The sequence below is a fragment of the Struthio camelus genome, chromosome Z (assembly GCF_040807025.1).
Source record: "Struthio camelus isolate bStrCam1 chromosome Z, bStrCam1.hap1, whole genome shotgun sequence".
Taxonomy (NCBI): domain Eukaryota; kingdom Metazoa; phylum Chordata; class Aves; order Struthioniformes; family Struthionidae; genus Struthio; species Struthio camelus.
Window position 1 is genome coordinate 39,251,526 of NC_090982.1, and position 25,628 is coordinate 39,277,153.

Genomic DNA, 25,628 nt, shown 5'->3' on the forward strand with positions numbered 1-25,628 from the left:
ACTTTATGAATCACTATAACCTCCAGACTGTTTTCCATAGAACTGCTACCCAGTAGGTTCTTCATTTTCTGTTTATTCAGTAGATTATTCCTACTTAACCCTGTTAAAGTCTCCTTACTTGATTGCATCCCTCTTTCTTTTTTCTTTTATCCAGTTTATGAGGATCATTTTGAATTCTAACTCTGCCCTCAAGAATGCTTATAGCCCCTCCCACCTTGCTTAGTATTTGGTAAAATTAATAAGCATCCTTTCCCATCTAGGTGATTAATAAAAATGTTAATATTACAGAAGCAAAATACATGCCTTCAGATTTGATAAGTCCCTTCTTTAAGATGGTTAACCATTGATAACTACTGTCTGAATACAGCTTTATAATCAGTTTTACATCTACCTTAAGTAATTTCATCTATACATGTTTTGCTAGCTTGCTTATGAGCCTGTCAGACGAGACAGAGTCAAAGGCCTTACTTAATTAAAAAGATGACATCTTCTGCTTCTGCTCTATCCATAAGGTACATTATTCTGTCACAGAAAGAAATTAGATTGGTTTGACATAATTTGTTCCTGACAAATCCTTGCTGACTGTTGTTCTTCCCTTTCTTTTTTTTTTGATGGTATTTTCTGATGATGTTGGCAAAATATTTGACTGTTTCAAGATTTTTTTTCCTCAGAACTGAAGCTACATGTCTGCACTAAAATTTTCACAAAGTCCTTTTTCTTTGTAAAGATACCCATATTTGCTTTTTCCAGTTTATTGGTTCCTTTTCTGTCTTCTACGATTTCTTGAAGATCCTAGATGACACTGCTTCTCTGAAAACCCAGGAGGGTGACACACAGCAGGACTACCTGATTAGAAGACTTTAGGTTTTCAGATAATCTGTAATCTACTTTTTGTTGCCTTAATTTTTATCCCAGAAGGCTCTGTAGTGAAGACTGAAGCAAAAAAGCAGTAAACTCTGTTTTTCTCAGCATGATCTCTTTCTGCTCGTTCCTCCAATGAGTAAGGGACCAATGCCCTCAATGGTCCCTTTCTTGCTAGTAATCTACAAAAAGCAGCATTTCTTGGTGCTTTGCTAGTTATTTTATGCCATAACCTTTCTGATTGCCACTGTGCCCAGTGGTCTCATCGAGTTTTCATTTTCAAGTTGCTTCTGTGAGAGGCTGTAGAGTGATACAACCTGTTTGCGTATAGCGTGTTGTGTCCGCAGCACTGTTTGTGCACCCCCAGAGTACGCAGCAGAGAGGGGAGCAGCTTGCTGAAGTCTATCTCCTAGGTGCTACATTATCTTTATGTTGTTCTTCTCCCTCTTTCCCTTGCAAGACTGAGGAGCAGTGTTCATTTCCAGGCAGTCATCCATGGCATCTTCTGTTTTCTTTTTCATCAGTGGTTTCTCTCTATTAGACTCAAGTCTATACGATCATTCTCTTTAGTGGTTTTTCCTCACCTTCTCTGTACTAATATCCATTTTTGAAATCCTGCAGTTGTGATGATTCCACTAATTGCTTTATTCGTCTGAACTTGTTGCTTGTTGGGCTCTCGAGTTGTGTCTTAATTGTTATCAGACTGTCATCAGGTCTATATTCCCCCAAAGCAAGGACTTGCTTGCATCCTTAGCATGCATATAACACTTTCTGTCTACTCACATCAGTTTTCCTAAGAAGTATGTCTTAGTTAAATTGCAGATTTAATTACAAATGAATACTTAGGTCTCTTCTTGATTGTTTCCCCTTCTTCTTTTATTAATAGACAGAAATCTGAAGCATTTGAGTCAGTGAGTCAGTTCATAACTTATTTCCTTTCTATGATGTTGTTATGAATAACTTTATCCTTCTTACTTTATGGGTCTTTACCCAGATTATTACACTTCCCAGCCGGTCACAGCTGAAGCCTCCCTTGTATAAAGCTTGTGAATGGCATGCAAAGATGTTGTAACCCCTTTTTCACGACGTGGAATCCATCCTCTGTCAATGGCTCATGGAGCATCTTCCTAAAGCCAAGGAAACTAAAGCCCTCCTGGTGAACCATCTGTGCAACCATACTTTCATCTGCAGGATGAATCTGTCCTGGCCTGATCCTTTGACCCTTGATGGAGGGATTAATGAAAATACCATCTGAGCCTCTGACTCTCTCACCCTTGCTCTGAGGCTCGTTGTCACTTTTGATGTGTTTAGAGGCATTCTTGGCGGTATCGTCAGCATTCAGGCCCTTTGTTATATCACTTCTACTTCAGTAGCGTGTGCTATTGAATAGCCATTTGGAGGGACTACTAGAGGATTTTCAAAAGTCCTCCTTAAGAATTTGCCATTAGTCTTTGTTCAAATAATCATCTGTCCTTGGGTATACTGCAAAATCTTTTTTTACATGCAAACACCATTGCAAGGCATTCTTTTTTAGTCGGGGCAAGTTCATGCTCCATTGGTGCAAGAGTCCTTCATTAAAGAAGCAGGACTGTCTCTTGTCTAGCACTTGTCTCTTACGCTCTGTCTCACTACCATCACACGACAGCTAGCTTGTTCACATCATAAAATGTCAGGATGTGATAACCATCAGTGCTACGGTAAGTAGGCTGGCTGTCTAGTGGAGAAATTTGTTCTCACCTGAGAACCTGGAAAAAAGTTATTTGACTTGAGTAATGAAAATAATGGCTTGATAGTCATTGAATTGATTTGATTCTTTAGACATGCACCTCAGGAGGGAAGTTAAAACACAGAGAGGTTGTAAAGTGTCCCAGGGATGATACTGTACTTACTTTTAAATTTTTTCTTTTTTTTTAATCAGTTATATTTATTTCCTGGCTGTAGCAAACAAATGTGAGAATGGCAATGATATGTTGTATCTACCTGCAAGTGTCCTTATGTTGCAAGGAGTTGAGTCTGTTTTTTTGCCAATATTTTTCTTTGGTACTAAGTAACTAGTAACCAGATTTAGAATAATTTTTCTGTGTGAATATTTCTCCAGTGATGATAATGATATCAGGAAGTAGGCTTTACCTAATTAAGTATTAAGGTTGGATTCAGCTAAGGCACTTGGACCAAGAGAAAGACTTTTCACTTTAAAGTCTAGACACTTTTCTTCAGCGTTTCCTTAATGGAACATTTGATTTCAGAAATGCCAATATTTTTATTTTTAAAAACTGCAACAAACTTTTTCACTTAAAATTCACTATGATGTTTTTTGTTTTAAGGTAATTTAAAATGTTAAACATAATGGATAATTTAGTTTTGGGTCAGATAGAGTATTAATTTCTTCTTAATAAAATTACAAATTACAGACAACTTAATAGAGACGGATGCAGAAGAAAGCCCAAGTTATCATCTTTGAGGATAGATATATGATGTAAAGTAGAAAGATCTGATCTTTTTTAAGACGTTCTGTGGGAGGAATGGTTAATCAGGTTAGGTGAATCCTCTGTGTTAAAAAAGGAACCAGTTGGGCTAGGTTAGTCAAGAGGACATGAGGCTAGCAAAAAAGGGGAACTGGAAAGGGAAGGCCTGAGGTAGCTGAATTCTAAATAACATAAATGTACTCAGAAAAAAATTAACTTGCTGTATCGAAGTGTGGTGGAGAGACCTGCAGGGCAGGGATGATGAAATCAGGGGCTCTGAGCACTGTAACTGGATAGGCGAGAGGGGAAAGGCGGCAGCCATCTGTCAGAAACGGCATTGCTTGTTGTGAGGTGACTGTCAATTTTGTCGCAAATGATGCTGAATAGTGTGGGAGCAAAGTCCTAGTAAAGCACAAGAGAGCAGATACCCAATAATATGCTACAAGCCACTAAATCACACTGGAGAACAAGATGGCAGCATCTGAAGCATCTATCTAGATATAAAAGAAAGAAAGCAAACTGTGTTACTGGGGAAAAAATCAATCTGATTGACGTGTGAGGTCTCATGCAGCCAGAGCAGGAGCATCCCAAGAAGTACTGAAAGGTAGTAATGACAGTTTTCTCACATAAAAATGGTTGCATTCAGCGTGGGCGGGGACTCAGTACTGGTCTTCACCTTGGCAGTCGGAGATCATGACTTTTAAAAAACAATACTTGTCTCAATGTTGCTGTGTATCTATTGTGCAAACAGAATGATGACCAAGCCATTAGAATACTTTTTTTTTTTCAATACAATATCTCTGTATCCTAAAGAGCAAATGTTTCATAATGCTGAAAACAATTTGGAGACAAATCAGCCAAAAATTAATTTGAACAAAAAAATATGAAGGATAAGTAGATCCCGTTACAGGAATATCATACTATGTGCCCCCAAACTGCACTTCTGGAATTAAAACAAGCAGCTGTTTAAGGTACTAACCTTAAGGGGAGCAAAAGTACTAGTTAGAGTAGATAACTGAATATTCAAGTAGTGTATGAGAGAGAGCGAGAGAGAAAAGATGAAAGTAATCAAAATGTATAGAAACTAGTACAGGGAATCAGAGAAAATTGTCTGGAACAGAAGTCGAAAAAAAGTCAAACAATGCGTTTTAAGTCTACAAGGATCAGACTGAATTCTAACGATTGTTTTTATTCCTTACCAAAGAGAAATGATAGGATTGTCAGCCGTAGAGTAGAGGGAAATGTTCAGTACGTGTTCTTATACTGAGACCAGACACTGCACTGCTATCTGATGGTGGTGGTGGATTTTTTTTTTTTTCTATTCTACAAGTAACTCTGAAAGATGTTACAGTTAAATCAACAGGTCTAAATTAGTTGAAGAGTTTTTAAATATTCTAAATAAGAGTGCTATAAAGAAGTTAGCTGATGATCTCTCCATTAACGCTGGTTTTCGTTCTGTTTTGAAACATGGGAAATTCCATAGAACTGGAAAAAAACCTAATGTTAAGATAGTATTTTTAAAAGGATGCTTTTGAATGCTGTAAATAATTAGAATCTGTCAAGTAAAATAATAGAATCTTTGATACAGTCCTTTTTATAGATAGTAAAGAATTAATAAAGAACTCAAGGCAAGTAACATTAAAACAAGGAATTTTTAATTCCAGTTGTTTGGAACAGGGTTTTGTTCATGGCCCTGCATTTTTTTAATGCTATTTTATTTATGGTGAGCAAGATATTTTAACAGTCATGATTGGGAAACATGCAGTTGATGCAACTGCTTGGTAAGTGAGAGGATAAACTTTATAAAGTGATCTGGTCATCCGTGCTTATAGGTAGATGAACATTAACGTATGTATATAGTCAATCCATACCGAATACGAAAAGGACAAGTAGTCTTTCCTGGGCAGCAATGCTTACAAATACCTTTTATAAGTAAAAAGATTATGTAGTGGATATTTGTGTCTAGCTGCCAGCAGTTCAAGAAAGATGTAGAGAAACTGCAAAGAGGAGGCATGGGAAAATACTGCTCTTTAAGAAGAAACTCAAAATTCTCAAGCTGATTGATCATAACAGAGAGAGTACTGAAAAGCATTGATACAGGGCTTTTCTGTTTAGTAGGAAAATTTTAAAATTCAGAGTAGAACTGGAAAAAAAAATTATAAATCAGAACTTTGCTAGGTCACACAGCCAGAGCTACAAACAAGTTAAACCTAGAAAATCATGTTTCCTTCTTAAGCATTTTCTGTGATTTTTATGATTGTTTCAATCACAAAATGTCAGTGATGAGTGAATTCATTTTCTTACAGCCTGGTAACTGCATGTCTTATATGGATACTCTTTTCCCAGATTCTTGATCCTGCTTTTTGTAGATATTCTTCATAACGGGCTTTTGGCAATAGGAAAACTATTTGCGTGCTTTCTGAATTGTACGTGTGCCAATGCTTTTTGTTATCAACACAATTAACTAACAATGGGGCATGTGGCAGTCTTTGCCGCCTGCAACAGCTCTTGCAGTTGCTCTTACTTTGCTTGGCTTTGTGTTGAGCTTGGTTGCGAATTCACATTTTTCCCCTTGTCATCCAAGGAATGTCCAGTTGCAAAACACATCCTCCTCTGCGCCCGTCTGCTCGGGAGACAGGAATTTGTTATGCTGCCATGATTATTGTTTTCCTTCCTTCCTTCTTTCTTCTTTTCTTTTTTTTTCTTTTTTCTTTTCTCTTTTTTTCCCCCCCCTCTCCCTCCTCCACATACTTAGTTTCTGATTTCATGCACCTGCAGGAGCTGGCTCATTGCTGACCCCGTGTTCAGTGTCTCTGAGTACAAAGCGAGAGAGAGTGAGCCAAGACAGTGGGGCATTTCAAGCTTCACTTTTTTCCTTCACGTATTCAGACTCCTCTCATTAAGCGCTTCCTGAAAATATATTTCCCTACTTTTCTAGACATAACTCTATACTAACATTACCTTTACATTTCTATTCCCATGTTGGTAAGTTATCTCTTGTAATCGATGGGACCAGTATATTATACTAATTCACCCTCAAATATGTTTATTCAGGTGCTTTGTAAATAGGTAAATTTTGTTTGTTGAAGAAAAAAATGCAAGATTAAACCTTCATTTTTCCAGTGCGGAAGCATCTCAGTTTTCTTTTTTGATAGTTACAGTATGCCTTTGACCTCAAACAGCAAGACTGAATCTCACTGTGGAACATGATAGGCATTTAGAAGTGCTTCATTGCAAAATACACGTTTTTTAAAAAAAATTGGGGAAGTTCTATGTTACTTTTCCCTTTGAATGTGACTTCCTTTGCCTGAACATGGTTTCAGAGGTGCATCTCCCTGCACGCCATCCTGCTGTACACTTAGAAGCCTGTTTTAAAAGAGGCTTAACTTTGCAGACATGCTGTTTTGTTTCCTTTGGAAGAGTTTGGAGAGATGCTGTCAGCAGATTGGTAGGAAACAAAGCAGCGTGAAGGAGTGAGGGGATAGTTTTGAGCATTGCCAAGAGCTAGTACAGCTTTTGGAATCCCAAGAAAAGTAATTCAGCAGGTTTTGGAATGCAACATTTAAAATTAACATTACAAATCCTTTTCCTATTATTAGTGTTATTATTTCTGTTACTCTTCTCCACTCACTTGCCAGAATCGTTCAGCTTGTGAGAAAGGAATGGAGAAATTTGTCCCAGGAGTCCCTAAAGAAGTTCTTAAGAATTCAGCACTTGGCTTAAAGACTTAGAAATTATGTATTTAAAAGCGGGGGCCAGGCAGCCTTGTTGCAGAATAGCCCTGTTATAAAATTCCCCTTTCTTCAAACTGTTAACATTACATGAGCTATGCCAACAGAAAATAGAGAAAGCAGTCATTTTATTATTAATTAAGTAAAATGTAAATGTTATTTCACATTTCTTCCGTTGTGCAACACCGCCAAACTCTGTCCAGCCTCAGGCAGGGTGCAGAGCTCATGCATTTGAATGATGGAGCTGCATAATGTGCTGTGGGAGCATGAAGTGCACATATATAAACGTGGAAGGAAGAGCCATTTGTAATTAAACACAGCCAAGGGAAAAAGATGGCATGTTTTCTGGGGCTGAAAATGTAGCAAATGCAAGGGAGCGGGTCAATTTAATGGAGCCGGGGGAGCAGACCTTTTGCCATCTGATGTGGCAAGTTTAAAGTTTGCTGAGGGGGACTGAGCTAAAGCTGGCAACCTGGAGGAATCAAGTCCTTTCTGAAATGAGCTTGGCTTAGTGTTATTAATCAAGCATTCAAAAATAGTTTACCAGCTGTGCATGCACCCACATGTGTACGCCAGCAACGGGCTCGTCCCTGTTCTGCGATGTTTGCTTGTTTGCAGCTACAAATTTTATTTTCCGCGCGTTGATGCAGAGCTAGGTAAGGACCGGGCAAGAGAAGTCTTTTCTCTGACCCTTTGTGTGAAAGCTAATCTCAGTCAGGGGTCTCCTGAGCCCCAGGCGTAGGCAATGAACCTCCTGGATTGGAGACGTGGGCAGTGCGTCGGGGCTGTGCTCGGGAGAGGACGGGCCATCACGTGGTGCCTCCGGAAAGCACGCTTTTGTGTTAACAGACACCCCCGGTCCGGCTATCGCTTTACGGACACAGTCTAGCTCTTAATCACTGCACATTACAAGCCTAAATGGGATCATTTCCAGTGCTATACACTAATAATATTTATTAGAAGGCCCAATAAAGCTTTCCACTATAGTCAGGCTCTTATTGTATAGTGTCATTACATAAACAAGCCTTGGAAGACTGTTTCCAGTTACAGACCTTCAGCAGAAGGCTTAATCTGAGAGGCTCAGTAGGGTGCAATTTTAGACTTTTTTTTTTCTGTCTACGTTATAGCAGACTAAATATTGAGGATAATTTGGGGGCTACAGCGTTTCAGCCAAAAACATTCCTTGCAATAAATTATTTCCTTCCCCCCCCCACCCCGCTTCACTTTAGAGACTTGGAGGTTTTCATCTTTTCTTTCTCTGTTTTATTCTTGGGTGTCTGTTCCAGCATCAGTTTCCCATATGTCAGAGGCATCTCAGGGTTTATTAGTCAGCCTAGGTCAATTGAGATTTGCTGTATTTGCTTTCATAAAAGCTGTGTGTACTATATACTTCTTGAACTGGAAATCACACAATGCTCCTTATTTGCCTTCAATCACTAGCAGATGCAGAACGGTCAGATCATTTCCCTTTAAATTGACCTAAGGGATTAAAGGAATTCAAAGGAATTTCCAACTAACTAGTGTCTCTGCTTTCCCTGACTTTACTTCTTGAGCCTTCAGGGTCAGAGTCGCTGGTAACTTAATCTGTCTCTCCCTCCCTCCGATTTGTTCACTTCCTTCCTTTTGTTTGCCCCCAGAGCAGCAACTGAGGAGCCAGGCTCAACTCCTGTGTTTTCTGGGCTCCAAATTTTTAAAGCAAACGTTTGTGTAAATCTAGCGGGAAGTGGGCGCTCGGTGAAAGCGCAGAAATCTGAAAACCTCTGTTGCTGCAGCGTGCAACCTTTAATCCGTAGGTATCAAGAGGTGTAAGATTGCACCAAAGGTAAATGGGAAAAGCAAGCCTATTGGCAGTAGCTTAAATTTGCAGCGCAAGGGTCCCAGCTGCCACTGGAAAAACGTGGAGGGATTTGAAGAGGGCTGAAAACTGCTATCAATATAGCAGATAGCGTACTGGGAACAATAAACAAGCACTGGTTTTCGGAGGTCATGAAAGCTGCCCTGAAGGGGAAAGTCAAGAGGTGATGACTCGTGGCAGAAGATGCTAGATGCAACAGGAGAGCGGGGCCGCAATCTGCTTCCAGTGAAAAATGTCTAATGACAGTTCTGCATCTTTTGCTGTTTTTTGTTTCAAAAACTAGTCTGGAGGCCTTGTGCAGATTGTCTTAACTATGAGGGGACAAGAACTTACTTAGCAGGTGGCTGCTTGAAAAGTGGATTTTTTTTTGTAATGCCTCGACCCCTTTTGTGCCCTCTCTGCTGCCATAACTTTGATTTTTCTAGTTTTGGCATCTGCTCTTCATCCAATTACTCATTTTGCCTATGTAGTTGTAGGGCTTGAAAGGGGCTTTCTTTCAATGGCTCTGCTTTTCTCTGCTGACTGCCATCTCTATAAATCAGTGTCCGTTAAAAAAACCCCAACTCTCTAACCAAATTAGTGATCAAAAACTCTAGAAGAGCTTTCTCAGCAGTTGTTCCATGAGGTCATTTCTAATGTAAAGAGTATCGATTATATTAAAAAAAAGAAAGGCATTTAAAAGGTCTGGCAGTGTATCATTGATGTATGAAAGTTAGAAATTCCTAATTGGCTGAAGAAAAAGAATTTCAAAACATGAACCAAATCTTTTTGAGGAAGATGGTGATTTACAACCCGTGTTTGCAAAGAACCTGAAAAAAAATCTTGTCATGCCTAGAACTGCTGTCTTTCTGCCCAATGAATGATGGTCATCCCAACAGAGGTAATTTAAGTGCTCATTTTACCTACTTTATTCCTTATTAAAAAGAGGAAAGCATGAAAAATAGGAGAAAGAGTATTATGCATGATTTTCCTGCAATAATATTTGATTTTTGGATAGTGAGCAGTTGGCACTCAGAGCTATCACTTGTGTTGTGTCTTTGTTGTAAACCAGGTGGCCAAAAAGCCATACGGATGAAGCAATGCTCAGGGTACCTCTGAATCCACCCAAAATAGTTGGGAGTTCTAGGAGTGTTTCCAGCAATTTGGGTATTATTTTAGGGGAAATAGAGAGAAAACTTAGATTATGAATCTGAGAAGCAATATTATAACTGTGATGTAATTTTTTTTGAAGTTCAGTCCTATTTTTACCTGTTTGGTTTCTAGAAAGGAGGAAAGAAGCGTGTTTGAAAACTGCTCTATCAGCATAGCAGCCTTTTAACCATGTGGTTTCTCCTTTTGTGCACTACTTTAGTAAGTGCAAGTGCTATCTCCCATCATTTGTTTCTTTCTGGTGACAAGGAAGAGAGAAATTACTTAAGTAATTATATAAAGTAAATAAAGCCCTAACTACTATGGGAAAGATGGAGGGAAAGGCACATTTCTTCCTTTCCACATAGGAATCTTGCCATAAGTGAAGCACTAAGTTAAAGCAGCCTCACGTGAAAAGCAAATGTCTAAATTTGCCTCAGAGCATACAATTGTTTCTACTAGCTTATCTAATTTAACCCTATTAGCCTTTTCAGAAATGCACATACTCTTAGATTTTCAGTCCAAAATATGGTCTGTCTGTCTTTTGTTTGGAATTTCTAACCTTTTATGCTCTTGATGAATGAGGCAGACCTATAAGTTTCCTAGGCAGAAAGCGATTTGTTAAATTTTCCCATTCAGCCCTATTTAGGAAGGAGGTATTGGCAGCTTGCTGGAAGCTGTCCGCTATGGATAAGCTCGTAGGCAGGAGGAGTGCGAAGGGGCCTTTGGCCTACTGAGGAAAAATGTGGGGAAATTTACTTCGTCCTTGGAAGTCCATGGCAGAGTGGCAGACAGTTATGGCCAAAGCGGGGACCTGCCTGGCCCCACCATGTGCCACAGAAATACCTTAGGTCACAATCTAAATGATGAGCGCTGCGTGAGTCACCTACGTAGACTCACTAGTGAGACCCATCATCTAAATCACTAAAAACTGTTCTTTGTAGTGTGGTCTACTCTTTTGTTTTAAATGATCCAACAGATGGTGTTACTTTCTTCCAAGTCTTCAGAGAGGCTAGACTTAGATTTCAGAGTAGGGATGTTTTTTCTGATATTCAATCTACATTTATTTTGGCTTACTTCCATCTTCTGACTCATAGTTATACCTTCTTGGACCAAGAACTCGCCGCAGCTCCGTTCTGCAGACCACCAGGCAATCTCCTGTAGCTCCAAGCTTGTTTTCTTCTGTGGATGATGAAGAGGAAGCGAGGCTCCAAGCATCACTCATAGTCAGGTCTTGACCAGAGTAATTTTGATGTCTCCCTGGTGGCTGCATCCTGCAGTTAATCATAGCAGCCATTATTTGTGATTTAGCTGATCTTGCTCCATTTTAAGTCCATGGAAATACTGTTACTGATTTCCACAGAAGAAATCTCAGGACCTGCATTCTTTAACACTCTGCACAATCATTATTTATGGAATTGTTGGTGTTTTCTGAATATTTCCTGATATGTTAGCAACTTTCTGTTTTCTCTGAATTGCCAAGAAATGAATCCTGATGACTTAAGTTCAGTCCCAGCAGTGCTATATAGAGTTGGATTGTCGCCTCTTGCATATGAGAAATGACGGCTTTTTCATATAGTTCAAAAAATGTATTGGTCTCTTTTGCCACTGCTTTTCGATTACAAGTTCCTAGCTGATTTTCAATTTTCTCTTCTTTCTTCTTTCTTTGTTATTATTCTCTCTTGCTGAACTTTTTTACCTTTGCTATTTTGCAAGTGCCTGCCTCCTGCTGAGTATCTGTTTCAATTTATTTTCCCTCAGACACATTAGCCTGCATTTTTTCAGGTTGATTCTCATTTTGTTACTTCCTGCCTATGTTTCTGACCCCTGTAGGACACTTTGATTAAACAAACCTGCTCATGAGCTCTATGAAAGAAGAGATCATGCATGTGTAGGTTTATTTTTATTGAATCATAGTGAAAATTGCACCTTGAGGGAGGGCTTTATTACATTTAACTACTTAGCCAGGATTTATTAAAATAAACAGCATTGGAATCAAGACCTTCCAGATGGGATCACACTCTAAATTGTGCTTCGAAATATATATGGACTTGCGGTTATCTACCGATGATTCCTGTGGTTAAAGAAGCCTAGTTACCCTCAGCCTAGATTAGTTGCCCATTAATATGGGATTAGGTACTCCAGAGCACTTTCTCCATCGTGGATTTGGACTGGTTGAGTGTGGCGACTGAGGGGGAGTTTCACATAAGAAAGAATTGTCCCATAGCCTGTGTTTTGCCGTGATGAAGATGGTTTCAGTGTTTTCTGGGACTCTGCCTTATTCAACAAGTATTAGTTTTTGTCCTGCTGAGCTGCACAGGGAAACTGTAGCTCAAAGCAAATTAGAGGCTGTGCAATATTGTGGGAGATGAGGGAGAACTGGATTCTGCACTGAAAGTGTCTTTCTATCAGACCATAACTCTCAGCATATTTAAGAATATTGCATGGAATCAATTCCATATTTTCCTGCTAGAGCGTTAAATAGTGCAAAACCTACAGTTACAAGATTGGATGGTTTGATTTTATAGAAACTTTTATAGGAAAAGTATTTTGCCATATAAATAGAAGAGTTGCACTGGGCCGGATTTTCATCTGTTGCATTAGCGTAATGTGAAATGAATTCTCCTGATCCTAGAGGGATGACGTGGGATTTCTTTCTGGATTCACACTGGTCTCACTGAAGCCAGCTCACTGAGTCCAGAGCACCATTTTTTAACGGACTTAAGGGAAAGTATTGAGGATATCTGAAGGATTTCTGCAAGACATGGGGGCTGTGTGAAGGTGTAATTTTTGCCTTACATATATAGATGACAACATTTAAGAGACAACAGCAGGGAAAAAAGTCCTTGACTGTGGGTGAGTTGCAGGCAGAGCATCTTCCCCCCCTCCCCAGCCCTGCTGTGATGGTAAAGTTTAAATAAGCATACTGCACAGCTATGGCAGAAATAAAACTCACAACTGTATTACATCAAAACTGGAGCTCAGGCAAGCTAAAATCAAAGCCTGTGTCAAGTACATCAAGATCACCATCAGGCTTTGTCTGCCTGCTCAAAGAGCTTACTCGTGATAAAGGGGAAAGAGGCGGGAGGGAGCGCGATTTTACACTCATAACTCACGTTCCCTATCAAATAGCAGCTGCTCGAGGCTTTGCCGCCTCCTTTAAATCTATTCTTTGCTGAGAAATATAAAAGAAAGGAACGCAAAGGCCGCTGGAGGAGGTGTGCGGGGAGAATCGCGCCGTGCTGACGGGGGGCTTGCTGTAACGCCGTTTACACGTAGCCACCACGAGCTGAGGAAACAGCAATACTGTGTGCCGCCTGTGTCTTCCCCTTACCCCCTACACACTCCTGCTCATTACAGCTCTTTCTTTAAACTGCTGGCTAGACAGCTGGCAGCGCCTCAGAGGAGCATCGAATAAGGGAGCATATAAATTACTGTTGCGTTTTACAGCCAAGATAAACTCAAACTGCAGGGTTATAGCCTGAGCTGACACACACAAAAAGAACCTAGCAGGCCCCTGAAAAAAAAGAAGGAAAGAAAGCGTATTTTGGTGAACCTAAAAATGACATGGCGGGTGGGGGGGGATGGGAAATGCACACAAAACGTGCTCCTTCGCTAGGCTCGCTGGAAGAGTTGAGCGAGGTTAATATGTCTGTGCTTGCATAAATGTGCAATTAAAAAAAAAAAATTTAACTAGCTTTAGGGTTGCTTGTCATTGCTGCGGGCTCTCAGAGATGGCAATGGATGTGTAGTGCTGATTTCAATAGCGTAAATTTTATTAGATGATGCTTAATGTACACGCCATTTTCAGATAGGTAGGGCATGGGTAAAGCTCACAGACAAACGCAGAGCAGATTGTGCTACTTGGCTGTAGCACAACCTGTGCTGGCTGGGTGCCTCCCGCATGGTATAGTCTAGAGCCCATTATTTGAAACGATGGGTTCAAGATATACTGGAGATGAGTGAAAGAGTTACCAGGGTTAAAACATGGTTCCACGTCCTATTGATTTGCTATTGCCTTTTCACAGGAAAGAGCAGGCTGTGGTTCCTAATTTGAATGACTTTATTTAATCCTGCATCCAGTACTGGGCAGGTTATCCTACAGCACATACCGGATTTGTTTGGATGCAAACATGGTTCTGCACTGCAGCTTATAATAGCAGTTGCCAAATATTCAGATATTTTTATATAGACACTGCAGTCCGTTACTTCACACTACTGCAAGTATTCCCTGAGAGTACTGCACGGTTTGTGCAACAAAGAGAAGCTGAAAATACATGCAATTTGATTCATTCTCTCAGGAAACAGTACTCAAGTGTTGGAAGACCCACAAAATAGGTACTGGACTTATTTTCAAAAACCGAAGGGCTGCAGCACAGTGTGTGGTGTGTATGACTGCTCTGCGGCAAGGTAACATAAAGCATGGAGCTTTATCTTTCAGCCAGAAACCTTCGAACCTCTGGGAGAGCACAGTCTAAATCAAGAGTCAAAACGCTTTCCCAGCGCAACTGCAAATTGAAAAGAGGCCCTTATACTGTGCTGGCAAAGATATAGACCTCCATCTTTAAAGGTTCTCATGTGCACTTGGTGACTTTGTGTGAAAAACATTAATATCAGAGCTCTATTTGTGCTGATTTGTGGAGGTGTGAGAAGAGGTGAGAAAGCGAGCTCTTAAGAGACGCAATTATTTGTTTGCTGGATTATTAACGATATAATCGTGTTTGTTTAAAAGTCATTACAGTGGGCATATAAAATCATGACTAATGAAAGTGAAGCAAAACTTTCTACGCAAGCTAGTATAATAAAAATGCCACAAAGAGGAGCCATAAAGTGGATTTGGGTTTTCAAAATCAAAACCATGCTGCCTTAGATCAGCGCTGTATTCTGTATACTAAGCTGAGTGAGACCGAACTGAACAAAACTCTTTAGATTTCAGCTCAGCTTCAAAATGTCATAGTACTGGTACTTAGTGCCAGGAGAAAAGTGAAATAATAAGTAGCACCAAGGTCTCATATCTTAGGCTCTTGCCAGAATGGAAGCGCATTATAGAATCGGGATTGTTCTGCTTTTCCCCCTGCCTCAGTTACAGTCGCCAACCCGCAAGGTAATTTGAGACTATTTAGACATAACCAGTTTACCAGAGGTGATTCTAACACTAAACTGAATTACTTACGTAGATATTAGCTGGGAGAGGAAAAAGCCTCTCAGCCCTATCTAGAACATTAAAATGCAACACTGAGAACATTTGTTTTAAAGTCTGGTTGTTGGCTGTCCCTGTGACCTCTTTTGCACGAGGCAGCCAGCGGAGAAGAGCCTGGGGAGCTGTGGGCCAGGGTGGTATTACTTTGAAGAAGTCCTGTCTTTGCAGCTTAGCTTTTCCTTTTGACATTTCCTTTGCATTAAACACTTCTCTATTTCTGCCCTGCAGCTAAAGCAAGGTGTTAAGTTTTCACAGTCAAAGATGTATATTTAAATTGGTTATTTAGGTAGGATTTGTAGGATTCCCAGAGATCATGTCTTGCTTTTCAGAGACGCTTGTTGCCTCTGTCCTCTGGAGATGTTTCTAGGAAGGGTCCCTGTTAAGTCAGGGATGACTACACTATGGTGTGGCCATGCTGACAGTTTTGTGATCCTGAAGGATACTGAAGCACAAAAATGCGCAAGGGAGGCGCGAAAGAGATTGTGTTCCCTGACACTTGACTCGGAGCTGACCTGGAGCTCACCGAAGCCTTCCTGAGGGGCTTCAGGTCCCCGCTGGTGCTCGTGCTCCCTGCGCCAGGGTCCATGGTGGTGGTGGGATACTGTGCGTGGCCTGGGGACCTGATTGCCCCAGCAGTGAGCCGGGATCTCACTGGCAGCACCCACGTGGTCCGTCTGCTCTGCGGCGTCCAGCATTGCTCACATTTGAGGTGCTGAACCTCTGTAAACATGGTGGGAAAAAAATCCAGCGCTGTGAAACAGGGCTCTTTTGTGCTATATTATTAGAGAGAGGAAGTCTGTATTTTATAGAGAACCTATGCGTTCCCTTCTTTACAGATGCGTAAAACTGCTGGGAGAAGCCCTGTACGGTCTGAAAAAGGTGGACTGAATCTGCAGAATTGCTTGTCCCGAGTGCAGTTCTCTCTCATACATTCACCTTATTTTGCTTATAGGAAGAATGTCGTATCTCTAGAGTCCAGCAGGCACCTCTACAATGCCTTAAAACTAGCGTTGATATATAGCGTCACCCACATGTGACCGGACATAAAAGCTATCTAAATACTGTAATCTGTTCTCAGCCCACAGCAACACAGCACATGTGCTTCCTTTCTGCTGTCTGTCATGAATCATAACGCTTGACAAGTACAGGTAATCAGCTTCCTAACATGGCACACGAGCGCGTAGGGGTGGTTTTTTTTTGTTTTTTTTTGTTTTTATCCCTAAGGAAACTGTGTGGTTGTACTTCTGGGGCTGTGGGCTCTTATTCTTCCAGGCACGTAGAGGCAGCTATTGAAAATGTTTTCCATTTTTTAAAAACTGTGCTGTCTGTAATTCCTGGCTTCTCCCATTAGGCTTATTTTAAATGAGTGGTAAATCTTACCTGGAGTTCAGTTTAAGTTCTTCGTGTGAAGCGATGTCTTTAAATAGAGTAACGTGTAGTGGTTTGGTAGATAACTATTTCCAAACTTGACTGTACTGAGGTTCTAATACTAGCTTTGCTTTGCAGATAGCCTTCTAGTGACTAAATTAAATTCCTGGTCAATAAAAGAAAAAAAAAACATTTCTATTAAATTTTTACTTTTAACATCAAAGTCCTACATACTAGTACTGTGCACTAATTTTGTAGCAAGGAAATTAGAATATTTCTTCAAAAGAATTTAGAACTGACATCACGATTTGCTTTCTCAAAACATTGCATACATTCAAGGCAGCTTTCAGCAGTTACTCGATATTATCTCAGATTTTAAACCCATGCTGTAACTTTTCAAAGACAAAACTGGAATCTAAACCAGATGGGACGTAGTAATAAATTGCCTTGTGATTGAAATAGCCACATTTTTGCCTTTAAAAATCATGCCCCCAAAACCTTTATTTTTTTTCTCCTAAAGACAGATATTTGCTAATGATAGACATTTGCTGTACCACCTTTTTTCGTGGGAGGCTGCCTTTATAAAAAGTCTGAGAGTCACAGTGCCCACGATACCGATAAAGCATCAAGTGCTATCGCAGGTGATACACTTCAGCTTTTCCTGCCAAATTTTAATTGTCTCATTGGTACCATATGCTATCTATTTCTCTTCCAAATCTCATCTCCATTCCTCAGTAATCTCATCAGATTTTTCTGCTTTTGTCATCTCCCACTTGCATCCTTTTAGGACAAGTCACATCACTGCAGTGTGTAAATGACTGTTTCCTAGCTGAATGGAACCCTGCTCACTTCCTTGACCTTCTTAATGACCTAAATAGGCTTATTTATTTATTTATTTATTATTGGGTTTAATTTACTGAGGTGAAGTCCAGAGGATGACAATGAGTTGTAAAACTTAGTCCGTTATGGTTTCGAAAATCAAAGCTAGCTTACTTACTTACTTTGGGATTGCATTTTTCCTGGATCCTCTAAACTTTGGCAATAATTTCTGATGAGATTCGTAGCACATCAACTGGTTATCTATACGGGCCTTGCTACACGTGTTTAGTTCGTTTACACACTGCTCATTTTCGTGTTTTTTGACTGGGACATATTCTGCAGTAACAACTTTCGATAACGTTCACAATTTACCCTTGATTCGAAGGCAAACAAGAGATTAATAAGCAGTAAAGCCAGCATCATTAAAATAAATAACGATTGTGTGCCATTTTCAGATGAACTTCATGGGATAGACAGAGATATATAATTCAGCTGGGCTCCATGTTTCCTGACTGTCACACCATTTGAGACAGCATATAGGTATTTCCTGTAAATATAGGGATAAGCAAATTTTGCAGGTGTTTTAGGGTTCCATTCCCTAGTAAACAGTAATGGTACAGACAATAATATTCTTAATGAAAAAAGACACATGTACAGAAACGTATGTTATTTTTCAAAGAGATGTATGGTCTTTCAAAACAAAAGTGTGTGGTCTTCGAAATCCGACTTAGATAAAACTGTGCATAGCCAGAGCCAAAGTATGTCAATCAATTCCTTGCTGGCTTTTCTTTGAAAAGGAAATAGAATAGCAAGTACACAGAATGTGGAACAAATTACTGGAAGCATGGAGATAAATCAATTATTCACTATTTATTATAAAATAAAACAGCTCAACAATTCATAAATTTAAGGTATGCTAAATGCCTAAACTATGACTGTTACACATGGTTTTATTTCTGCCTTTATTACATTTTGCTTTTAATAGAGCTCTCTAAAAGAGAAGGAGTATTTTTATGTGGAAAATTTAGTGGGGGAAAAATTTCCATTCCATTTTTGGTGATTTCATGCTCCTGAGATTTCACTCTTCCACAGAATTCCTCTGGGATAATGGAAATTTTTCACATTGAATCATGTGAATGTTTGAAAAGCCACTTCTGTGTGAAATGTCATGCTCCGCAGTTCTGATCAGATGCTTAAGAGGAATTGTGGCCACATTTTAAATTTGTCTTTTGATGGAAGATATCAGTAAAAGTGGAGAAAAGATCATTATCTACGCCGGCTGGCTGTTGAAATGCTGCTATGTATTCCTAATTTGCTACAAGACTTAAATAAAAAAAAAAATCATTCTGTCTTTAAGAAAGGAAACAGTGTTCCTGATACTCCAAGGGAGCCTTAATGTATGACATATTTGTGAACGGAGTGGGATGATTTCACAGAGCCTGGTCTGTTGATAGATCATCTGCCACAGCACTAGTTGCTGATAAATTCCTCTGCTTGGAGAAAGATAGGGATGTGCTGTGATTGAAGTTGCTGAATGCCTGCTTAAGAAAGAGGAAATGGAATCTGGTTTTCCTTTCTAAGGATTTTCCTTTCCAGATATAAGTCTTGGGAGAGCTGATTGTTTATTCCTGTTTTGGAGAGGAGGGCTCGTGCGCTGGCTCGAGCAGAGGGAGGAATGCCGCAGCTCCCGAGGTGAAGTCTTCGTTCCACATTGGTCCCTTTTTCTTTAGAGTGAAAAAGGTCTAGAATACCTAAAGGCACCCTAAAAACCCCTCCGTGTTGGTTGTAAAGGAGTGTCCTGCGGTGGGTCAAGCTGGGGAAGCCAGGCAGGCCCTCAGGGCTATTCTAATTATGATGGGGACCTAGTCCCTGGAGCAGACAAAGGAGTGGTTGCAGGCTGTGCTCCTGCCTGCTCCCTCCCTTGGCACCAAGTCCTGGACTCCACCTCTACAGGACACAGCTCTGGGGTCTAAGACAACGTCCAGCTTTACGGAGCTGTGGGCAATTCACCGTGCCGTGTCTTCCATGCACAGTGGTTATAAGGTTGGAGGCAGCACGCAGTCTGTGACAAAGCATCAGCACAAGCAACATGAACGTATATATCGCTAATGCAGGCAACTCCCAATGCTCTATGAATCAGGTCTTTAGAGCAAATAGTTCGTTCTGTGATCGCATTTCCTCATATTGCTAGTTATGATCTAAATCGCTTTGAATGAGTTTGATGAGGAGACACAAAATTTGTGAGCAATCAAGTTACTCTGGCTTTGTGGAGTTACTTTAATCCCTCTGTTTCCTCAGTTTCTCCACTTCTGGGATTTAACTGCTCTGTAAGAAGTATCATAGCTCAAAGATAAAGCTGCATTTTAAACAATCGCCCTGGCTTTTAAGGACCTCTGGTGATGAAGGAATAGAAGTAAATCAAGTGTTGTGAAATTGGGCAATCGTCTATTGGCTCTTTTTGAAACAATAGAGATTTTCCGTAGTCTTTTTGAATCAGCTTCACTGTTCCTCCAAAAGACAAACAACTGGAAAAGAGTTGCGGACTTATTTTCTTTACAGATTTTGAAGAAACCCTTCAATTGTAGCCTCTCTGTTTACCAGAACACCAAGAAATACTATGTTGGATGGTGTCAGAATTGATTTTGCGGTGCTGGTCTGAAATCCGTGGTAGAACATAAGTGAGCAATAGGCAATGACATGGAAGTGGACAGCTTTGCAGCTCTCATGCTGCATGTTTTGCTGCTCCTGGGAGTGAAGAAAAGACAGCAAAGTCAGTCAGGGAAGCATAGGGATGTTGCTTGGACATGCAAAAAGAAAGTTGGACATGAACGCAAGAAACACGTTTTAAAGGGATCTTAAGAGAATTAATGGACTGACTTCTCAAAAGATTCCCACGATTTATGATCAAGTTAGCAAACGTCAGGTAACGGAGCTGTGAAGGGGGCAGGTGACTGTCAAATCCAGAAATTATATTTGCATTTGCATTGAGTTTTCCAGTGAGTGAGTCATTACAGCTTTTCAGTAGCTGTGATGCCAGGCAGAGCCTCATGTGGAAATAAGACTTTGTTAAAAATATACTTGTTAAGCATTTCCTCTTTGCATCTGATGCATGCCTCAGTGGATGTCATAATATTTAAATGGTTGCTTACTGCTCAGAGTGTGTAAAACGCACAGCTTGGGAATGTACTTAGTCATTTGTGCAGAACTGTGAAGTCAAGGGCAAAAGGCAAGAGTGAGTTTCCAAGCTGAAGACTAAACTGCTGGATGAAAAACAATAAGGATGGTGTTGGATACAGACTCACAGCACTGCTCATACATCTTAAATAGATCTTTGTCAGGCACAAGAGCACACAGTCCCACAGTAATAATAAAGCAACATGCCTTCTGTTTTTTACACTCTTCTCTCTTTGAAGAATTATATTTAGGAGCCAAGTCTTTTGACAGATTTGACAAATTTTTATTACTGTGTGTCCAGCACAGACAGTTCTTCTCAATATACTCAGAGCACAGCAAAAAAATCTTTTTACGAACACAGAGGTGCATTCAGCTCCAGTCAAGTGAGATTGGCCAGTTTAGCGCGGCTGCATGGTTGCTGTCATTAATTGAGAGCCAAGGGAGAGCTATTCTACAGAGAGCAGAATATTTTACAGCGTATCTCAGATAAAACATCTTCTGGTCAGTATTAAGTCCCAAGCCTTGTTAAACAGCATAATTGAAAGAAAAATGTCACATAATTTTGCTTCTAAATAATTGATGGCGGCTGAGCACTAGACAAGAGGCCTGATTCTTCCTCCTCCCTACGGCTCTCCAGGCCAAGTCTGTAGAAACCTGCCTGCAGTCAATGGAAATGTTGGGAATGTAAAAGTATTAGGGCTGATAAAAGAAACAGGCTGGGTACGTTCCCGCACAATTCTTGCTTACTTCGGAATTTTTATTCTTTTGTATTTCTCTGAGTTTTAAAAGCCTTATTTTCTTTTGTTTAATGCGCAGATGCCTTCAAGAGAATGTTGGGGTAGTAGGGGAAAATACCTTCAAACATGCAAATGAAAGACAACTGACAACTTTTTCACAAACAGTGCTGGCATGTCTGTTGTGCTTAAAGCAGCTTGAGAGCTAAAGAAATCTAGGATTAACTTTTCTGTTGAGCGTTATTTTCCAGTGAAAAAATGAGAGCGAAATCGGGTTACAGGCAGTCAAAGACACTTAAAGGGGAAAAAATATATATATTTTCCTTGTATGAAAAGGCAGATGGACTTTAGAAAGAGAGATTATAAAACAGTTCTTTTTTCACATAAGAATTTTGAAAGCAATTCATTTACAGACTTAAGAATCATTTCCTCTAATGCTCGGGTGACCTTTCCAACTTTTTGGATTCACAAAGGACCTTATTCACAGCATGCAATTCATACATAGCTATGAAATTTTGCATAATGCAAGTGACACTTCTTGATCCATTTTCCTCCTCTTTCTCTTTCTTGTGAATTGCAGCTGTTACATCTGTAGCAGTTTCCATAGTAACAGTCAATTTTGGACTTTACTAAAGGGTGGGAATGAGTAGCTTGAGAATGATTGACCAGGAAATAGGTTTAAAATGAATAATTATAAAACCTTTAGAGGCTACTAGGAGGAGGGAAAAAAAAAACAACTGAACAACTGAAAAACCTTAAACCTTTTCCAACCCCTCAAAGTGTTAACCCACCCTTCCAAAAAAAACCCCCAAAAAACGAAAATCAGAACACCAAACCAAAGAAACAAAAACAACAAAAAAACCCCACCACCAAACAGCAGCTCTGAACAAATAAATCATTAGTGCTATGACCTGAGATTTGGTGGCTTGATTAGATGATGGTTTCTCCTGTGAAGATTGTGGTAAGTTAGCTAGGTACTAAATTTTAACGCTAAAGGCTCGTGTTTTTCTTTCTCTCAGGAGCGATGGAAGCATGTGAAGTAGAATTGAAGTGATCTGGGAGTGCATCAGAGTGATCTCTGTGCACGGAGATTTAATAGTGGTCATGGCTTGACCCTTCCTTGTTGCACGGAAAGGAGTTTGGAAATTTAAGAGGAGGCCCTTTCCCATATTCACTTTTCCTGTTTCCTTTTTTTCCCCGCAGTGTCAGCTGCGTGAGCTCCAACCATTGTCTCAGCCTCCACCAGCACTGCCTTAACAGGGTAGGTATATGTATTGGGCTAAAGTGGGAAAGAAGAACGGTGACGTTATGAGCTGGCAGAACCTGAAAAGAGTAGAAGACCGTTTCAGTGCGTCTGCCAGGACGGCTGCATAAGCTCTCCTAGTATGAATGCTCACTAAAAATAACTATAGCAAATAACATCAAAAGGAAAGGCAATAGAGGAAAGGGCAGAGATTTGAGAGCTTAGCAGCTAAAACCCTAAACCTTTCACCTTTGGATGCATGCTGAACGTCCAATTTGAAGTTCTCAGAAACAGCGTTTTCTGCTTCAAAATAGGAAGAACTTACCATACATAATTAGAAGTGATTTAGGATAAGAAGCTAGAATAGGAGTTTTATGGGGTCGTGACCTTTTAACCTGCACATTTTGTCATGGTGCTTTTTACAGCTGGTGACATTTAATCCAGGGAATAATTTGTCTTTGCATGCTTTTGTTTTGGTTTGGTTTTGTAGCAGTGGCATTTTTTTCGCATAGATGCTTTATGTGATAAGTGTTTAAATGTCTTGCATTTAATTACTAGAAGGTTACTTTATTGTGAAGATTATCTAGCTAATCTTTACCTAAATGGAATTCTATTTATTATAGCAGATAAGTTGCAATGTAACTGTATAACTAAAGCCATCATTACCGTAGCATGATTAAATTTATGTGGAATAAAATTCTCAAACAGACTAACTGGAAAAGGTGGGCTCTGTGCCCTCAATAATGCCTGGTAGGGATGGACCAGGTGATAGTGCCAGGTCTTCCCTATGCCCTCACTTTTGTGTGATCACAGTGTAGGCATCTCTTAGAACGCTGATGCAAGTCATACGATTGAAACTAGAAAATAGCATTCAAGTTTATCTTCTGTTATCATCCTCGGCATTACACAATTATTTCTGCATAAGATGACTTGGCCCTTCCCCAAACTGTGCTCTTCTATCACAGCTGGGCTTCTGTATAGGAGATGAAGATGCTTGGAAGCTCACACAGCTTCTATTTGCACTGTTTGTGAATAGTGGCTATAGTTCAGTTATTAACAAAGCCAGTGCTTAAATCTTCACCAGAACAAACATTGCATTATACACAAAAGTAATGAATATATATGTGTTTTTAAGCTAGAGTTTAAAGGTTGGAAAAAGATTTCAGGTTTAACCTGATATGACTTTGTTAATATTACTCAGAAATACTATGATGAGAAGAAGAAAAGCATCTTAAGAAACGACTGAGCAGAAATTTAGCCCTATGAATCATAATAGCTTAGGGAGAGTGGGAGAAGGAAAAACATCCCCCCCACCCCGCAAGTGAACTACAATAAGATGACTGGTGTAAGAGAGTTAAGTGTTTCAGTTCATGCAGCTTGGCAAATAGAGGAACACAAATCACTGCAAAGGAAAAAACATGCTTGGAAATCTCTGGAGACTGCCTTCACATGGCTAATTTACAACCACATGCTGCATCTGTCACTTTTACAAATCAATGAGAGTGCCTACCCTTTAATAGCATAGGGTCACTGGTAAAGGTTGCCAGTGTCGGCCATACAGACGAGACCTTTCAGGATGTCAGAAAAGAACCTTGGTGACGCACATTAACACCCACACGCTCCTTTATGTCACTTCCAATTTACTTTATCTTAAATTGTCAGCTAGCAGAACTCACTCCCATATTAATAACTAGAGGTTTGCATCCAAGCCAGGAAAAATAAACCCTGCTGATAGCTCCATGAGGCAGCTGGCTTGCTTTAAGGAAAGCCAAAAGGGGAAGATTGAGCTCTTAGTCTTAGCGGAGAGTCTGCAACATTATGGAAAGGAAAGAGATGATATGACTTACAGATGGCCCATGTGCAGTATATAGAGAAGCATTTGTGTTTTGTTATTTTCTGTAGATACTGTTCAATAAGAGTGATTCAGTTCTTTTGCAGTGCTGGACTGCAAAAAGAAGACATTAAGGCCAGATATTAATACAAAATGTTCCCATGAGCTGGAACAAGTTTTCCCAGCCCTGAGTTTATATTTCTCCATGGTATTACTAGGTATTTAATTCTCTTTCATATTCCTTTTTCCAGTCTTGTTGGAGAGACTTAATAGGTTTGATTCCCTTTTTGAATTCAGCTGGTGGAAGCTGAGCTCTGGGACTTGGTGCTGGAAACATTATTTGGGTAAATCAACAAGCCAAATGTGTTTCAGCCCAGCTAGCAGGCAGTTCCCCAAAGCGCATAAGTATTCTTACTCTTTAATAGCATAGGAAAGGATGCAGAGCTAAGTACTGTGGAGATGTGCTGATTCAGCTGGTCCCATAAGCATGCTTTGCCAGAGTTACTCCAGAGGAATCACAGCTCTCCACTGGGGGAATTCGCGGCGGCCCCCTAGAACAGCGCTCCCCATGGTAATTGCAGCTTCCTCCTTTCTTGTGTCTAAGCAGGTGAAAAACACCCTGGGTTTTCTTTCCAGCTCATTCACCTGAAGAATGTTTATCTGCAATGTTTGACCGAATTCACAAGCGAGTACTTTGCTATCGCAGACAAAGCTTAAGCATGTTCACTGGAATGCTTAGAAGTGTGGTAGAAATGTATTTCTATTTGGTTGGTTTTTAAACCTGCTGCTTGATAATGTTGCTGGAATCATTCCCTATTTTTGATTTCATTGACTTCAGCTGTATCCCTTTAGTCATTTCATTTTCAAGCTAAAGCATCCTGGTCCTTTTTATTTCTTTTTGTATGGAATCCATCCTTGCTTCTGCTGTTGTCGACAAGTTTTGCCACCTACGTAATTGTCCTGTTTTCCAGTTCATTTATAAATAGGTAAAATGCAAAGATCCCCACAATGATCCTTGTGTAATCCTCCCTTTTGAAATAAATGAGTGTATCTTTCTGCATTTTATTTCCTATGTGTAATACATTGCTATTTCTTGGCCATATCTTGTTTCCTACTTGTAATAGTTTTATAAATAGTGTTCGATGAGGAACATAGCTGAAGGCTTTTCTAAAAGTTCAACTATATGATGTCAAGATAGCTCATCCTTATCCACGTGAAC

The 25,628-nt window shown here is 40.0% G+C and overlaps 1 long non-coding RNA gene across 1 annotated transcript in view; it reads left to right on the forward strand.

Annotated features, from left to right (window-relative positions):
- Positions 1-25,628, forward strand: part of LOC104150262 (uncharacterized) — an 88,144-nt gene that overhangs the window by 4,383 nt on the left and 58,133 nt on the right. The window contains exon 4 of the long non-coding RNA XR_695560.2: positions 22,539-22,596. This is a non-coding gene — a long non-coding RNA (uncharacterized lncRNA). The remainder of the gene's footprint in view (positions 1-22,538; positions 22,597-25,628) is intronic.